This window comes from Microtus oregoni, unplaced genomic scaffold (genome assembly GCF_018167655.1).
Source record: "Microtus oregoni isolate MIOR12 unplaced genomic scaffold, Mior012 000022F_ref0000154, whole genome shotgun sequence".
Classification (NCBI taxonomy): Eukaryota; Metazoa; Chordata; class Mammalia; order Rodentia; family Cricetidae; genus Microtus; species Microtus oregoni.
This window is the reverse complement of record NW_024543081.1, coordinates 13,359,836-13,377,573: the sequence shown is the minus strand read 5'-3', so window position 1 is coordinate 13,377,573 and position 17,738 is coordinate 13,359,836. Positions and strand designations below refer to the sequence as shown.

At 52.8% G+C, this 17,738-nt stretch overlaps 1 long non-coding RNA gene across 2 annotated transcripts in view; it reads right to left on the bottom strand.

The window, feature by feature from the left end:
* Window positions 1–6,480: 6,480 nt before the first annotated feature.
* LOC121461178 overlaps window positions 6,481–17,738 on the bottom strand; it is a 55,128-nt gene continuing 43,870 nt past the window's right edge. The window contains exons 1-3 of one of the 2 annotated variants that reach the window (XR_005976169.1): window positions 17,027–17,153; window positions 12,108–12,305; window positions 6,481–9,276 (exon numbers count right to left, since the gene is read on the bottom strand). This is a non-coding gene — a long non-coding RNA (uncharacterized LOC121461178). Of the gene's footprint in view, window positions 9,277–12,107; window positions 12,306–17,026; window positions 17,154–17,738 lie in introns of those variants that run through there. The other variant, XR_005976168.1, reaches the window with a different exon arrangement.

Sequence of the window (17,738 nt, the reverse complement as noted above, 5' to 3'; positions counted from 1 at the left end):
TGACACACATCTGGCTGCGTGTAAAATGCTTGTAGAAACTGACATGGTTCTCTATGGGACCGGGAGATGATTCAGGGTGGCCTCAGAAGGTCCAGAGGGCTGGACATCTTCAGGGAGAAGTGATCAGGACGGCAGTAGTGGCCGGATGCTGGAGTCATAGGCCAATGTTGGGTGCTGAACTGGGCTCAATGAAACAGCATCCTCCAGCCTAAAATTTGCATCAAATCCACCTTTCCAGCCCCCAGATGAACAGCGGAAGTCCAAGCCCCACCATTCATTTCACTGGGAACCTTAGGCAGTCGCCATTTTCCTGCATGCCTTGGCTGCAGAGCGACCGTCCTCCCAAGACAGCCATACAGGTGGCTGCAGAGTGACCGTCCTCCCAAGACAGCCATACAGGTGGCTGCAGAGTGACTGTCCTCCCAAGACAGCCATACAGGTGGCTGCAGAGTGACCATCCTCCCAAGACAGCCATACAGGTGGCTGCAGAGTGACCGTCCTCCCAAGACAGCCATTCAGGCAGGTGAAATGCGAATGTGTTTTTGTGAGTGAGCTCTGCCACACAGATAGCAGAGGCTGCACGCTGCTTCACAGGAAAGCAGTGCAGTCAACCTTTTCAAAGGGTGGTGCTGACCACGCCTCCGGTGGGCCTTACTGCTCTTATGCTTCTGTGTGTGGCTCATCTGGGACGTGTCCTGAATTCAGATCCCTGGGCTCTTCTCGGACCTGCAGAGGGATCCTGTAGGATGCATTGGCACAATTCTGTGAGTGTTGTCTAAAGATGTCAGAGGCCCAGAATGCCGAGTCTAAATACCAGGCAGGGCTGTGGAGGGCACCAACACTCCTTAACAGGGGCCTTCCCATCTCTGTAGAGCAGGGTGCTATGTGGGTCCAGAGGAATGCTCTAACCAGGGCAGGCTTCCTGGAGGAGGAGCTGTCTACAGGAGGTGCTCTGTGCCAGCAGAGTAAGAGAAGAGGATAAAGATGTCTAGAGGCAGGGTGGGATGTCTGACTTCAGAGAATCCATGTGGTAGGAGAGATAAACAGCTGGGAATGGTGTCTCATGAGAGCACAGGGCGAGCCCCGCATGCACAGTGCTCAGCAGAGACCTCCTAGGGACGTCTAGGCCCTTCATCAAGGGCCGCTGAGCTCCTGAGGTTTAAACCAGAGCAAGGATAACCACTCATTTCAGGCCCCGCCTGCCAGTCTATTCCCCCATGTACAGGCCCCTTTCCCCATTCTCTCCAAACATACTGACCTCTCCTCTATCTCAGTCATGCCACTTAAAGCTTGCAGCTATGTGCAAGCTATAGCCCCGTTCTAGGCCTTGGTCCGCCAAGATTGCACTTCTGTGGCTCCCTGCTTGAGATTCAATCCCCAGAGCTACTTACCGTCACACATCCTTTTCCTGAGGAAGTGCTGCCACCTAGTGGCTAATTTCAGTACTGCCTCAAATAGGCATCACCAGGGTCAGCCAGCTGACTCAGGGCTGACTGCAAAGCCTGAGAATCTGAAGTATATGCACAATGGTGAGGCGAGTCATTAGAATGCCAGGCTGTGCCTGACCCTGTACCCCTGAGCTGCTGCTGTGCCCAGCACAAGGCCTACATGGCATGGAAGGGTCACTGTGAAGGTCAAGAAGTCAAGGGTGGGTCGGACCCACTCACTCATTCCTAACTTCATTTATAAATATTTATTGAGCACTTGCCAAGTGCAGCCAAGAGGACAGTGAAAGAGACAGTGGAGCCTGCTGCTGACAAGTTCGTAAGAGCAAGTGGGAGTGGCAGGCGAGATGGGAGAAAATCAGCGAATCCCAAGATGAGCATAGTGGAGTAGGTGACCGGCTCTATTCAAACGGTCTCTGGGGAGACGCTGGAGATGCCAGTGAGGGGGCAGCTGGCAGAGACCCCAGCAGAGACCCCTGGGTTAATTGCACATCAACACCTTTTGGGGGTGACATGAAATGACTCAGGGGGCCAGCAGTGCCATTGTGTGTTCATACAAGGTAGTGTGCAGTTGGTGTATCTATCTGCTTACTGACCAGCTCTCTCTCTCTCTGCTACCTTCTACCATATTGTAAGCTCCCAGAGCCTGGAGCCTAGCCCAATCAACCACCCTCCATCCCCAACTCCTAGCACAGTAGCAGCATGTGACTGGCATTCCACAAAGGTCTGTTTGGCTAAATGAGTAACTGTCCTGATCCCACCACTTTGGCAACCCTTTCTGCTCGGCCACTGCCTTCAGTCAGATGACTAGGCCAGCGGTGGGATGTATACCTCAGAGGGGACCGGAGTCCCTCCAACCACTGGCCCAGCTCAGCATGCAAAGGCTGACCTCTGACTCGTCCCTGCCCTCTGTACCCCCGCCCAGCACTCTGCCCTCTGGGTTAGGTCAGTGATGAAAGCCATGGCAGCCTGGGGGTGGGGAGTAGAGAGACAGTGTCTGATTGTTCCCCAAGCCTACTGGTCACTGAGGACTAGGTCTCAGACCGTCCCTCCCTTCCTCTCCCTTCCTCTGTGTCCTTCCTCCCTCTTCCTTCCTCCTCTCTCCCTGCCTCTTCCAAATTCTAGTGGGAAGTTATTACCCCTGCAGATGCTTGGCACCCCACAGTGCACCAGAGATTCAGAATCAGCCATCTGGCTTGGGGTCCTCTTTGGAAAGAGCCTAGGACTGAAGCCAGAAGACCTCGGGCCCTCTTTCAGGCTGTGACCTCGAGTGACATAGCTTGGGATGCTCAAGTGAGTGCAGCCACACAAGAAGGCTCCAGGAATGACAGGTGGAGACGGATGAGAGGAATTCCTTGTCAGTGTCCTGCAGTGTCCCCCGGGTGCAGCCTTGTGCTATCCCCTCAGTCTCAGGTCCAGCTGTGCTGCAGGGAGCCCTGAAGTGGCACCCTAGGCTAAGGCTGGGTGCTCAGCAGGCAAGGCTCCACTCCTCTGCTTGGTGTCCGGGGCTCTTGCTGGTCCCCGTGATTGTATTGAACTGAATGTAGAGGCAGTCAGGAAGAAGTGGGTATCTTGACTCGCCTTGTGAGTTACTGGCTGCCTCTGGGCATTGATTTGGGTCTTTCCCTTTTCTTTTTTTTTTTCTCTCTCTCTCTCTCTTCGTTTGTTTATTTGCTTGCTTTGTTTTTGTTTTTTGAGACAGGGTTTCTCTGTGTAGCCCTGGCTGTCGTGGAGCTCACTCTGTAGACCAGGCTGGCCTCAAACTCAGAGAGATCCCTCTGCCTCTGCCTCCTGAGTGCTTGGATTAAAGGCGTGTGCCACCACCACCTAGCTCTCTTTCATTCCTTAAGGAAAGTTTCAAACATGGCCAGTTTTAAAAACTAGCCAGGAAGCCAGGTTTCATCAATGACTCCTCTTACACCCTTACATCAGTCACCCCTGTCACTCTGTGCTCCTCCCCTATAGGGACTCCTTTTTAAAAAATTATTCTTAACTATGCATATGGGGGAGAGGTATGTGGGCACAAGTGCAGATGTCCTTGGAGGCCAGAGCCTCAGATCCTCTGGACCTGAAGTTCCAGACTCTTACTCAACATAGGTGCTGAGAACCAAACTCAAGTCCTCTGCGAGAGCAGTGTGTGCTTTTAATTGCCTAGCCATCTCCCCAGTCCTGGTTTGGTTTGGTTATGATGACAAGGTCTCACATAGGCCAGACTGGTCTAGAACTCTCCATAGAGCCAAGGATAGCCTCCTATCACCACCTCCCAAGCCCTTTGATGACAGGCAGGCAGCATCGGATCTGGTCTGTGTGGTGCTGGGGATGGAGATGCACCTGCCTCTGCCTCCTGAGTGCTGGCATTAAAGGTGTGTGCCACCACCTCCTGGCTTTATTGCCATATTTTTAGACTTGGGTTCTGGGAACTTGGGCACAGCAAGCAATTTACTGATCGGCCATCTTCTCAGCCCAACCAAGGTCTCACCGTATAGCCCCGTTCAGCCTGGAACTCGCAGAGACTCATCTGCCTCTGCCTCCCCTAGTGCTGAGATCAAAGGCGTGGGACCACCGTGCCAGACTCCAGCATTCACTTGTAAACCTCTCCAGCTATTTTCCCAACCTGCAAACTGCTCCGTGGTTCTGTGCACGCATTTCTCTCAACAAATACTTGGGATGCTATCACTGGGTCCTGCAGTAAGTACAGTTTATTATCTTTCTTACTTTCAAATTTTTTAGCCGGGCGGTGGTGGCGCACGCCTTTAATCCCAGCACTTGGGAGGCAGAGACAGGCAGATCTCTGTGAGTTCGAGACCAGCCTGGTCTACAAGAGCTAGTTCCAGGACAGGCTCCAAAACCACAGAGAAACCCTGTCTCAAAAAAAAAAAAAAAAACAAAACAAAACAAAATCAAATTTTTTAATGTGGTGTGTGTGTGTGTGTGTGTGTGTGTGTGTGTGCGTGCGTGCGCAGGCTCACTCATGGAGGTCAGGGAATCGTGTTAAGGAATAGGATCTCTCCTTCCACCGTGGGACCCAGGATCACATTCAGGTTCTCTAGCTTATGTGGCAAGCGCTGTTATCCACTGAGCCCTCTCACACCCGCCCCCCCAAGGTTTTAATTTTTTAAAAGAAACCACTAAACAATTTTTTCAGTAACACTGTAAATCCTTTATTATATTTATTATGTTATTATAAGTAGAAGGTTTTTTTAAAATCATATTTTTTAGACTCAGCCAGGCTGACAGACATCTATACCCATTTTCAGGAGGTTAAGGCAGGAGGATTATGAATGTGAAGTCACTCTGGACTACATAGTAAAAACCCTATTTAGCCAGGTGGTGGTGGCACACGCCTTTAATCCCAGCACTCGGGAGGCAGAGACAGGTGGATCTCTGTGAGTTTGAGGCCAGCCTGGTCTACAAAGTGAGTTCCAGGACAGGCACCAAAGCTACACAGAGAAACCCTGTCTCAACACCCCCCCCCCAAAAAAAACCTATTTCAAAAAAATAAGCCAGCTTGGCGGGTGGTGCATGCCTTTAATCCCAGCACTCAGGAAGCAGAGGCAGGTGGATCTTTGTGTGTTCTAGGATAGCCAGAACTACATAGTAAGACCCCGTTTTTAAAAAAATCCAACAAACAAGGGGCTGGAGAGATGGCTCAGCAGTTAAGAACATTGCTTGCTCTTCCAAAGGTCCTGAGTTCAATTCCCGGCAACCACATGGTGGCTCACAACCATCTGTAATGAGGTCTGGTGTCCTCTTCTGGCCTGCAGGAATATAGGCAGACAGAATATTGTATACATAATAAATAAATAAATATTTTTTAAAAAATCCAACAAACAAATAAAAAAACAAGAAATGAAGCAGGTAAGAAATGAAGGCAGGGAGTTTTATTCTGTTGCCTTTGACGTTATATGCAATCATTTTTACATCTGAATATGATCCACACACCACACAGCCACCACCACTTTGACTGTCTACTGTATCCATCCAGCGTTGTTTGGGCCCTTTGCAAGGCTACACAAGCTTCGCCAGTGTTGTAATTCCAAAATATTTTTACCATGCCCCTCCTACCCACCCCCCCACCCCACCCCCCCCCCCCCCCCCCCCCCCGCCGCCAAATGTTTCCCCACCTACATTTACTTCCTGGCTCTCTCTCCCCAGCTCTCCCCAGTCCTCCTCCGCTGTGACCTCGGAGTTGCTGCTGCGGAATAATTTAATGTGTGTCCCGTTGTAGCTGGCTTCTGTCACTCGTGCTGGAGCTGCAGTTCATGGTTTTGTTGTTGTTTTGATTTGTGCTTTTTTTCGAAAAGACACTCCCTCACTATACAGCCCAGCCTGGCCAAGAGCTATGTAGACCAGTCTATCCTAGACTTTCAACAATCCTCATGCTTCTGCCTCTTTTTTTTTTCTTCTTTTTTCTCTTCATGTTAAATCTTATGTGTACGGATGTCTTGCTTGCGTGTTGTATGTCGGTGCAATGTCCTGGAGACCAGAAGAGGGCATCAGATCCCTAAGACTTAAGTTACAGTTGTGAGCTCATGTGGGTGCTGGGAATCAAACCCAGGTCCTCTAGAAGGGCAGCCAGCGCTCTTACCCCCAAGCCATCTCTCCAGTCAATGCCCCTATCTCCTGAGTGCTGGGGTTGCAGCTGTGTGCCACTAAGCCTGGCTTTGCAATAAAACAAAACAAAAAAACATTAGCAGGCTGGCAGGAGGTATCAGTGGTCACTAGAGTTCAATTTCCAGGACCCTCACAGTGACTCACATCCATTGTAACTCCAGTCCCAAGGGATCCAACACCCTCTTCTGGCCTCTGAGGGCACCCGGCACAGGTTTGATACACATTCATGGGCAAACACTCATACACAAATATTTTTTAAGAACTGCCGTGTCTACAAGAGCTAGTTCCAGGACACGCACCAAAGCTACAGAGAAACCCTGTCTTGAAAAACAAAAAACAAGCAAACAAACAAAAAAAAACCTGCCATGTGCATGTGTGTGTGTGTCCGTGTGCATGTGTGTGTGTGTCCGTGTGTGTTCTGTGCATGTGTGTGTGTGTCCGTGTGCATGTGTGTGTGTGTGTGTGTCCGTGTGCATGTGTGTGTGTGTCCGTGTGCATGTGTGTGTGTGTCCGTGTGTGTGCACAAGCACTTAAGCATGCACAGGCCCAGGTTTGGAGGTCAAAGGGTAAGCCATGAGAGTCTTTTCTCTTCTACCATTTGTATTCTGGGGTCTGAACGCAGGTCAGCGGGCCCTGAAGTAGAAGCACTTACATGCTGAGTCATCTTTCCAGCCAGCATTAGTCTCTTATACTGTTTGGATGGATGTGTCTCCTGGGTAAATTTCATTTTCTCGTTATTTGCCTGTGGATTACTTTGGAGTTTTGTGTAGGCCACTGTGGCTCTTTAATGTCACTTCGCATCCTCCCTCCCAACCCCTACACTGCTTTATCTGGAAGTTTCCTGTACAGCCACCGGCCTTGGCTGGGAGCTCGGATACAAAACGAGCAGACGCGCGGATGAGTGGCGAATGCAGCGAGGCTGATTTTAAGGGATGGGTCTCCCGCCCCTTTGGAAACTGTGCTGGGCTTCAGCAATGATCTTCCTTAGCTCTGAGGCTCCTTCCCCACCCTGACCCTGTGGGTCTAAGACCATTCACCCCAGGGAGCTGCTGAAATGTGTCTCCAGGGCTGAGATGGCCTTGGGACTGTCTCCTAAGCTCGCCCAGTCACTGCTGAGTTGTGTAGACAGATTCCAAGTATTCCGCCAGGCTTGCGTTTCTAGGATATGTACCAGTTATTCTGCCTGGCTGGGGCTGTGCTGCTGGGGCCTATTTAGGAGTGTTAATGCATTAATGTTTGAGTAGGACCCATTTCCTAGCAGGCTTGTTCTCTGTGTGCCTTTGAACATGCGTGGAGGGGACAAGGGCAGCCTTTATCTAGGCCTCCCTGTCTGTCTCTGTCCATTCCTTCCTCTCACACTACTCTGGCTTGAAGCACTTGGCCCATGAATGCTCCTGAGGGTGCCAAAGAGTGAGATGCTCTCTCCTGCTCTAATCTGAAATAGCTGTGGAGCTAGAGAGCCTGAGACCTGAGTTCCAGAGGCGCCTACAGAGAGCAAGTGAGCTGTGACCCCCCAAACCTCACTAAAAAGAGCATCATGATGGAATCCCTCCCTCCTCCTCCTGCAGAGGAAGTGGCTAAGTAGGGGCCAGGGTCAGGGGTTAATGACCATATTGTGCTCAGGGCTATGGATAGCTCAGCTTGTCAGTGGCAGCATCTAAGCATTCGTAGCCCCAGGGGAGCCCCTCCCCTTTCCCATCCATCCTTCTTGGAGGGAGGAGTCCCTGCTGGCCTTTAATTGCCATCAGGTCATTATACCCAGTGAGGACACCAGGCCATCTCCTCTGGTGGGGTCTGCTTTGCTGAGGCCCCAGATATAGCCCTCCACCTCCTCTGTCCGCAGATCCCAGTTAACTAGCCACCATCGTGGACTGCCGGGATGTGGCAGGGACCAGGGGCCAATGAGGGAGGCAGCCAGGGACTCATCTAGCCTCAGCAGCACACACACACACACACACACACGGAATAAAGTAAAGTTAGAAAATAAGTAAACTCAGCTGAGCGCAGTGACATACAACTGTAATCCCAGCACTCAGGAGGCCAAAGCAGGAGGACTGCCAAAAGATGAAGGCCAGAGTCAGGTCTACATGGAGCTCCAGCCTGGCCAGAGCTACATAGTGAGACCCTGCCTCAAAGAACAGTAAATTAATAGATAAATTCACTAAAGTCCACAATCCCAAGAATAAAGGTTCAATTTTTTTCTATTGTCGTTCCAGATTTTTTTTAAATTTTTTTAAAAAAGATGTTTGTTTATGTGTGTGTTTATGCGTGTACATGTGGGTATGCAAAGAGGCCAGAATGGGATCAGATCCCCCAGAACGGAGTAACAGGTGACTGTGAGCTTTCCAACACGAGTACTGGAAATCAAACTCTGGTCCTCTGCTAGAGCAGCAAGTGCTTCACTGAACCATCTCTATTACACTCTGAAAAGTGTTTGCATGTGTATAAGCATGTCTGTGCAATCTCCCCACCTTCCTCGGGTAACTCGTGTGTACATGCATACGGAGGCTGGAGGACAACATTAAGACAGGGACTCTTACTGGCCTAGAACCTGACAAGTTTTCTAGGCCAGCTGCTCTTGAGCTGGGGGATCTGCCTGTGTTCTTTGGTGTCGAGAATTGCAAGCACATGATATCACCCCTGGCTTTCTCATGTGGTTTTGGGAACTGAACTCAGGACCTCAGGTTTGTACAGCAAGCACACCACCAATTGAGTCATCGCCCCAACCTGTCCTGTTTTCTCTCTCCACGTGTTTAAATACAGTGGATTCGTACAGGGTTCACTATTAGCTTTGACCACACTGCTCCTAGTTGAAGCTACCTGAACACACATATCTGCAGATGTCCTGGGTTTCACATGACCTTACACCATAGACACTTCTCTACAATATTAAAAATCCTGCAGGAATGTCATTTTTTCACCACCACAATGCATTCTGTTATGTAAACGTGATCTGCCTTGGGTTCCCGTCCTGGGCTCTTGACTGTTAAGGTCACAGCCGGCTTTTGTTATCACACACACTGCAATAGCGTCTCCAGGCATAGAGCTACACAGACACATCTTTAACAGAGCGTTGTCGGGTGCAGCCTCTTCTGGAACCAAGTCACGACAGAGACCGGACTTGCGCGTGGTCCTTTGGGAGCAGCCCTGCCTTGCAGTTGTGGCAGGTGTGTCCTGTGTGTCACATGGTGACCCTGCAGCCCGCCATGGAGGGAACCTACAAAAGTTGAGACAAGTAAGGTTAACTCAACAACGACTCCTGAGATCCTGGGCCCTCTTGCTCCTGTGCACCTTGGCTGGTCTCCTGTCCTGCTGCCCCAACCCTGGGAACCGAGCAGCAAGGATGACTGATGTCTATGGCAGAAGGCATGAGTGGTCTGGGAGGCTCATAGCGGTTCCCTGGAGATGAAGTGTCCGGTTTGGATAGAGGAAACGACCCCTCTCTTGCAGACCAGCAGGGGGCCCTGTTCTCTCCCTCTCAGGAATATTGTCTTGGGTAAGGCGGCCTCATGAGTAGGTTCTGAACTCTGCCAAGGGCAGACAAGGCAGACATTCCTACTATGTGCTCCGGCACCATGTTGTGGCAGGCGACAGTTTTGCAGCCCTTTGGGGGAAAAGTGGGAGGGGTCACACGAAGGGATGTGGCTGGAGACCACCCAATCCCTCTGAAGCTGCCTAGCCCTTGCTCTCCTTGATGCCCACACAGTGGGGTGATGATAGCTGTCCATGACCAGGTGGACTACCTCTGCAAAACCATCCGGAATGGCATGGGTGTAGGACAGGGTCATTGCTCCCAGGCTGGGAATGTGGCCAGCACCAAGAAGGAAAAAGGCAGCTCAGCAACTCCTGGAGGTGCCAGCGCAGGGCACCCCAAGCTCTATGCCCTCTCTAGACCTGGAGATGCCAGCTCTCAGTGTACCCCAAGCTCTATGCACCCTCGTGCCCTCTCTAGACCTGGAGATGCCAGCTCTCAGCGTACCCCAAGCTCTATGCACCCTCGTGCCCTCTCTAGACCTGGAGATGCCAGCTCTCAGCGTACCCCAAGCTCTATGCACCCTCATGCCCTCTCTAGACCTGGAGATGCCAGTTCTTAGGGCACCCCAAGCTCTATGAAGCCACCTCCAACTGCAGCATGGAAATGCCACTTCAGCTCCCCTCCCCCACCATCAGATGGCTCCTGTCTCCAGACCCTCCCTCCCTGACTCTCCTGCCTGCTGGGTGATCTTCCCCTCGAAGCCTTCCCCATGCACCATCAGTATCTCTCCTTCCCCATCCCTCCTTTCTCTCACCCTGTAGAAAACAGTGTTCCTAGACTGTGGTCCTCCATCCCCCTCCTGTGTCCAAGGGAGTTGGTGTTGCCCCCAGATACCACCAGCAAGTCCTTTTTCTCAAACACACCCACCTCTGCTCTGGGGACGGTCCAGGGCCCAGGTCTTTCTCTCTGAAGCATCTCTCCTGTCTTTCCAGGCCACATTGCTGGTCACCTGACCTCTATGACCCCCTGTGGCAGGAAGACAAGCCAGCAGCATCCTCCTTCCCTCCTTTCTCCATGCCCAGGGGATCTACAACTTTCCACACATCTCCCTGGCCTTGCCCTAGCATGGGGGGGGGCATTCACCCCTTTTTTTCCCAGTCCCAAGCTGTGAGACCGCCCCTGCCCCCCCCCCAGACCTCATAGTGTCTCCTCACATACATGCTCACAGTACTCAAACTGCTTTGCCTTGCTATGAAATGGCATGATCTATCTACCAAAAACATAGGGGGTGGGTTGATCTTGATCCCTTCCCTGTCTTGTGCCTGCCCCCACCATCTGGTCCATTTCCAAGTCTCAAAGTCTCACCCATCCCGATCCTCGAGGTGGTACAAGCTGGCATCCAGTGACTCTCCGCCTACCACTCAGAGGTGGAGGTGCCTTGGGCAAGTCAGGTTCCTACCTGAGCCTCATCTACCTGGATGATGTGACAGGAAAAGCAACCTTCCTCCTTCCTGGCTTGTTTGGGGGCTATGTGAAGACCATCACTGTTGGCATGATCTCTGTTGCCCCACCCAGGGTCCCAGCCTCCACATTCCCCCAAAGAAGACCCCATACCAGAGTGCTGGCCATACATGAGCCACGTAGGTAATCCTGCCACGTTTCTCCAACCACTGCAACATGCCCACCAGGCGGGCACCTGTCACCCCATTTTACCCAGGAGGAGACTGAGGCCTCAGTGCCACAGTAGAGAGAGCCATTGCCTCCACGGATGCCGCCCGCACCACCCACTGATTCAAAAGCTTTGACATCTGCTGGGCACTGTGCTAGGTGCTGGAGGCCCAACAGTAAGCCAGGCTGGCACAGACCTAGCCAACAGGGCAGAGAACTTTCTAGAACACATAAATCTGACTCTATAAACTCAGTGAGTAGTTAGGGCTAATGGCACAAGCCTTTAATCCCAGGACTGAGGCAGAGGCAGGCAGGTGTCTGTGAGTTGGAGGCCAGCCTGGCCCATATAGAGTTCCAGGACAGCCAAGGCTACATAGACAGACTCTGTCTCAAACATACATACATACACACATACATACATACATACACACACATACATAGAGCTTCCCTCTGCCCTCAGGATCCAAGCGTCTTCTCAATAGCCACCATCAGTCCTCTGGGTTCACATGGCACCCCTCATTTTCCACGCTCCACCTAGGGCACATATGGGCTATGGGACTTCTCCCTCCCACACACCATGCACCACCTCCTTGCCTGCCTCCCCCCAGTAGCAGCTCCTCCCTGCTTCTTACCTCAGCCTCCATTTGGAGCTAATCTCTAGCGCCTCCTCCAGGAAGCTTTTCACCCTCAGCTTCCAGACAGAAGAAGGATTCCTCAGTGTATCCAGGCATCCTGACTCGCAGCATTTGAGACTCAACCCCTCTCTTTGAGGGCCACAGTTGTTCAACTCTCCCCCACTCTCCCAGTGCCCCTCACCACCCATCCCAACGAGTCCTCAAGTTCATGGCTGTCTCTGCCCCCTACGACACAAGCCCAGCAGAACAGAAACAGAGGAACACACATACTCCCAGCCTGTGAACATGCTCTGTCCATGCCAATGGGAGAGATGGAGCAGTCAGTGAGTGTTCTGGCCGCTGAGCCCAGCCTCCTCAGAGCCATGGCCTCTGGGATTCTAGACATGGCCAGGCGGTGGAATCCACCCAAGTGTTCCTGTCCCTCTCCTTCCAGGCACTAGGCTCTTTTGGGGTGGGCAGGCAGTGGTCCTGGAAGACAAAACAAGTGAACTGGAGTCAGTGGGGGTGAGATCCAGGACCCGATTGTGTAGCTTCCCTGTGACTCAGTTTCCTCATTTAAAAAGTGCTATCATCAGTCCTTCCATTTTGCGGGGTGGCTGTGGGAGGCCACAGTGGCATAAGCTTCCCAGGGAGCGGACGCTTCATTCACTGTCTGGCTGGCTTCCTGACACTCCCCATCTCAGACACAGTCTGTTTCATTTTGCAAAGTTCCAGGGAATTTGGTTTTGGCCCTCTCTAGAGGCCAGACCCAGTGTGTGCGTTGCTCTCTCTAGAGGGGTCTGCTGGGGAACACCTGTGCCTTGGCCCCAACCATAGCACCTGCACACCGAGGCCTTGACACCAACACTCCCCCCTTGAGCCCTAGTCTCCACCTTCCAGGACAGCAACTTCCTGGCCCCAGGAGGCCGCTGTGTAGACGAGATGGCTGACTGAAAAGTATCTTGTCTCAGTGCTGAGCCGCCTGGGCTGGAAGCTTGGAAGATGAAGGTCCCTTTTCAGCCTGGTGGCAGAAAGTGGGCCCCAGGACCTCAGTTGAGCCCTAGGCTCCCCCAGAGTGGCTCCTCCAGCCCTGGAAGCCTCAGAGAAGCCGCGGACAGCCTAGAAGGACAGTTTTCAAAATGGCCGCCGCGACCGCCAAGGTCCTTTCTCCTCCCTAGGCGCCCTGGAAGAAGGAGGGCAGCACGGCCAGGCCACGGTCACTCCTGCAGCCCAGGGGTGCAGCAGAGTAGGCCAGGAGGCGTGGGGAGGAGGGAGTTAGGGTGGGTGGGGGGCAGAGAAGAGCCAGAGAGAGGGGCCGGGAGAGGAACAAAAGGTCCCTTTGTGACATGGGGCAGGGAGAAGAGGGAGCGCATTACCCAATGCCCAGAAGCCATGTTGGTAACAAGAGAACCATTCTCTGCCTCGCTTGGAAAACAACTTGGAGCAGAGAGAGACAGGGAGAGATTTAACCCCATGGGCGCGGGCACAGGGGCCTGAGGCCACTGTGGGAGGCAGGGAGAAGTAGGAGCTGGAGGGGCCTATGGGGTCCAGAGCAGTGGGACTTCCTGTCTCCCAGCCCTCTCTGTTAGTCAGAACCAGACTCCCAACATGGCCGCTTGGCCAAATCCCAGCTGCCTCTGGCCTGGGGACGATCCATAGACGGGCTTCTACCTGCCTAGGCCTGGCCGGATGAGCCATGAGAAGGGCCTTCAAGATCGCCTGCCCTCTGGGGAACCCCCTGATTCCTGACATCTTCTGGGTTCAGGTCCCATGGCTGGTCTACCCAGTTCCAAGGGTACTGCAGGGAAGCTGTCTCTCCTTGACAAAGTGCCTCCCATCTTTGCTCTGTTTTGTCTTATAGGAAGTTCTTCAAATCTAATTGAATTTCTTTATTCCCAGCCCAGCTTTCTCCTGCTGCCCCACCTTCTATGTACTATTCTTGGTGCCCAGGCTTCTAGAACAGGGCAGGGGACACTAAAAGATGCTTTTGCGTCCTCTCCCCCTCCTACCCTTTCTCTTGACCTTCCTCCTCCATTCCCACTCTTTCCTTCACGCCTTCCTCCCTCCCTTCAATTTCCTTCCTCCCTCCCCCCCTCCCTTCCCCCTTCCTAAGGTCTTCAAACAATGATGGAACTCGGGCTGTGTCCTCGGCGCTGTTCCAGCCCAGGGGCTATACCCATGGAGAAATGGCCTGCTTTTGCCCTTGCAGTCAATGTTCACGAGAGGGAGATGAACAATAAACCCATAAGCTGACATCAGGGCAAACCAGGAGGGAGGGGGCCATGAGAAACACAATCGCTGCAGCTGCAATGGTGCACGCCCATGATCCCAGGACTCCCAAGGCTGAGCTAGGAGAATCTCAAGTTCTAGACCAGCCTGGGCTACAGAGAAAGTGCCAGGCCCTGTCAATAAAAAGGTGGGCGGTGGTGGCACACGCTTTTAATCCTAGCACTTGGGAGGCAGAGGCAGGCGGATCTCTCTGAGTTCGAAACCAGCCTGGTCTACAAGAGCTAGTTCCAGGACAGGCTCCAAAACCACAGAGAAACCCTGTCTTGAAAAAAAAAAAAAAGGTGGTGGAGGAGGAGGAAGAGGGGGAGGGAAGAGAGGAAGGGAGAACCACAAAAAGAGTGTGACATTGGACTAAGATTCTGAATGAAAGAAGGAAGATGTGTAGAAGAATATTCTAGACAGAGAGATCACATGCCAAGGCCCCAAAAGGGAAAGTGTTGCTGAGCTTAGGAGCAGGCAGGGGGCCAATGCTGCAGGAGAGGTCAAACACTGAGGGTCAGGAGCCCAGCTGTGAAGACTAAAGGAAGGGACGACGTCAGGGGTCCACCAAAGCTTGGAACAGGGGGTGGGGGGTTGATGTAATCTGTGCTGCATTGAGACAAGGACCCTGGCTGTCCATGGGTATGATGTCATGGGGGTCTCAGGCATAGACGCTGGAGACCCTGAAGAACTTTGCTACACCTTTGGGGATTACTTCCACAGGCCCCTCCTTCTTAGGTGGCTGCCCCTCTATCATCCAGTTCTTGCCGCTAATGTTTACACAATACCTACTAAGTGCCTGGAGTGGGAATTCTTCCTAGTAGGTGTGTAAGGTGAACTCCTTGGTCACCGGTGGGTGGGTGACAGGCCCCTGAACAGCACCTCTAGAGGACAAACCTCATCTACAACTTATGCCTTGACTATATAGCATGAAGACCCTCCTTTGGACTGTTTCTAGGGACAGCCCCCCACCAGTCCCATCTTGCTGTGGTGCCTTCAAAATGGCCCACAAAAGCAGAGTTTGACTGCAGGGTTTCCGCTCAGTCGGGCTGGGCTTGGCCTCCTGAAGCTTTACGTGCCAGTGTACAGCCACAGCCACTCAACAGATTTGTGGTCCATTAAAATAGAGAATTCAGTCAGGCATTGTGGCACATGCCTTTCATCCCTGCACTCGGGAGGCAGAGGCAAGAGGATCTGTCCAGGTTCGAGGCCAGCCTGGTCTACATAAGTTCCAGCACAGCCAGAGCTACATAGGGAGACCCTGTCTCAGAGAGGGGTGGCAGGGGGCAGGGGTGGTGGGGGGGGGGGGAGGTGGGGCAAGAGACTATGAATTCATTCTTCAGAGGGCAGAGAGAGGTCACTCAGCTGAGGTCAGCGTCACTCAGTAAGTCTACTGGCTGGGCTTGCTGAGACACAGCTGTGGGGCAATCAGGCTAGGCCTGGGCATTCTCAGCAAGATGCAAGGCCCCTGCCATGAGTCAGAGGGCCTGACACCATAGGTGGTGGCTCCACTGTGGGCCCTTGGGCAGCCCCACGACTTGGCACCCTTGTACCTTGTCCACTTCAAGGCCTTAGGATGGTGTCAAGAGAAAAGCCCAGTGCAGGGAAGGCATCAGATAGAAACAGGAGAAGGGATCCAGGCATGCGGGCACACACAATTCACAACGTCAACCAGCAGGTGGGCTCCTGCTACAGGTTGTACAGGGAGCATCGGGAGACAGGCAGAAAAGAGAGAGGACCACGCCATAAGAAGACCCTTGTCTACATTCTCATGTAAACTCTTCCACTAAGACACACCCTTGAGCAAGTCCTGATCTCGCCGGGTCTTTGTTTTTCTCACCCGTAGAACGAAGACCATGCTGGCGGCTTTCTCGGAGATTGTCCAGTAAAACAATAAACTTCAGGGATGAGCCTGGCTCCTCAGTTAAACCCTGGCCTGGCATATAGGGAGCATCACCAAAAGATAATTTAAATAATTAGTTATTAACCTCAGTTTAGTTACAGAGCCTGATGCTCTCACAAATGAGCCCAAGTTCCTACTAAAAATCAGTGACCCAGTCAGGCATGGTAGAGCACACCTTCAGTGCCAGCCAGCACTCGGGAGATGGAGGCTGACCGGTAGAGCTTTGTGAGCTTGAGGCCAGCCTGGTCTACACAGGATTTTCAGGCCAGTTAGGGCCATAGGGTGAGACACTGTCTCAATAAGTAAATAAATAAGTAAACAAATAATTCAGTGTGGTTTTGATTTTGTTAAAACTCCCATTAGCCCTGTGGCCTCTGCTTCGCTGGGCTATGAGATTCCAGCTTCTGTGGTTTTATCCAGATTCACTGACAGGCCTGACCTCTCCAGGAAGCCAGATTTCCATCACACAGGGAAAGTACCGTTGTTATTCTCATTTTTCAGAAGGAGAAACTGAGTCTCAGAGCAAAGTCTCAGGCAGACAGCTGCTGTGAGGTTAGGGACGGTAACTACCTCAGGCACTTCTCCTACCAACCCAGCAGGGGCGGGGGGTCGTTGGTTCTTCTGGAATAATTCCACTGCTCAGAGGAGTAGCTGGAAGCCTCACAAAGGCTGGGATTGGTCCACTATCCCACAACCAGACAGTGTCCGAGCAGATCCTGAGGAGAGGGAGGAATTCGGAGGGAGCAGGGGTGAGTGGAATGAGTAAGGCCACCGCTGAGGCAGTGACCAGAGCCTGGAGCCGGAGAAGGCAAGAAAGACACTAGCGAGAATGGGGTATCCAGGTGGGACGGGCAGCAAGACCCAGAATGGTGGACCTGCAAACAGGCAGTAGGAAAGAGCTTAGGGGGTAGCTGGAGCAGGAAGAGGAAGCTAGGGAGACAGAGGCAGCTATGTACGCCCCAGGCCTGTTAAGGGACCTGGCCCCCAGGATGACATCGAGTCTGGGAGTCAGCCACCACCAGGATCACTCTTAACTCACAGGATCAAAGGTTCCTCGTAAGTGGGGCAGCCTGCTTGGAGACAACGGATCACGCAGGGTGCGGCCCGTGTGGGCCCAGTGCCTTGGTCAACGCCACCCACTTGTCCAGCAGCCCGGGACGGAAGCCTCTAGGCCTTTCCACGCAGTACTGTCGTCAGCCAAGTCACATGGGGGTAGGCAGCAGTGGGGCTATGGCGCCTTCCGGTGGCTTCTCCGCCTCCACCCCGCCCCTCAGGATACCGCTACCACGTTTGGAAAACAACCGAGGAAATCAAGTGGAAACACAAATCCGCCACCCGGTTCCTCCCGTTCCCCCGGGGCAGACACCCCCCACCCCCCCTCCACCCCCTAGCACAGGGAGGCAGAGCCAGCACAGCTTGGTTTGCTTTGGCGAGGCCCTGTGGGCACTGTGGCTCTTTCCCAGAATTCCCAGCAGCTAGGCCTATCACCCAGCCTGTCCTCCTCAGAGGAACTTGGGGCACCTTCCTTCTTCACCCCCAACCGTCTAGACTCGGGAAAATGACCTGCCTGGCTTTTCCCAAAGACAGACAATCACCCTGGTCAGGTCCTTTCTTCTGCGGCTCCGTGCAAACTGGCAAGTGCTGAGGAGGTACCCTCTTGCTTTCCCATGGGCCAGATTGGAGAAGCTGACCCCATTTAGAAGACAGAAGTTATGGATGGCAGGAAGGGTTTCCGAGGCCACACATCTCTG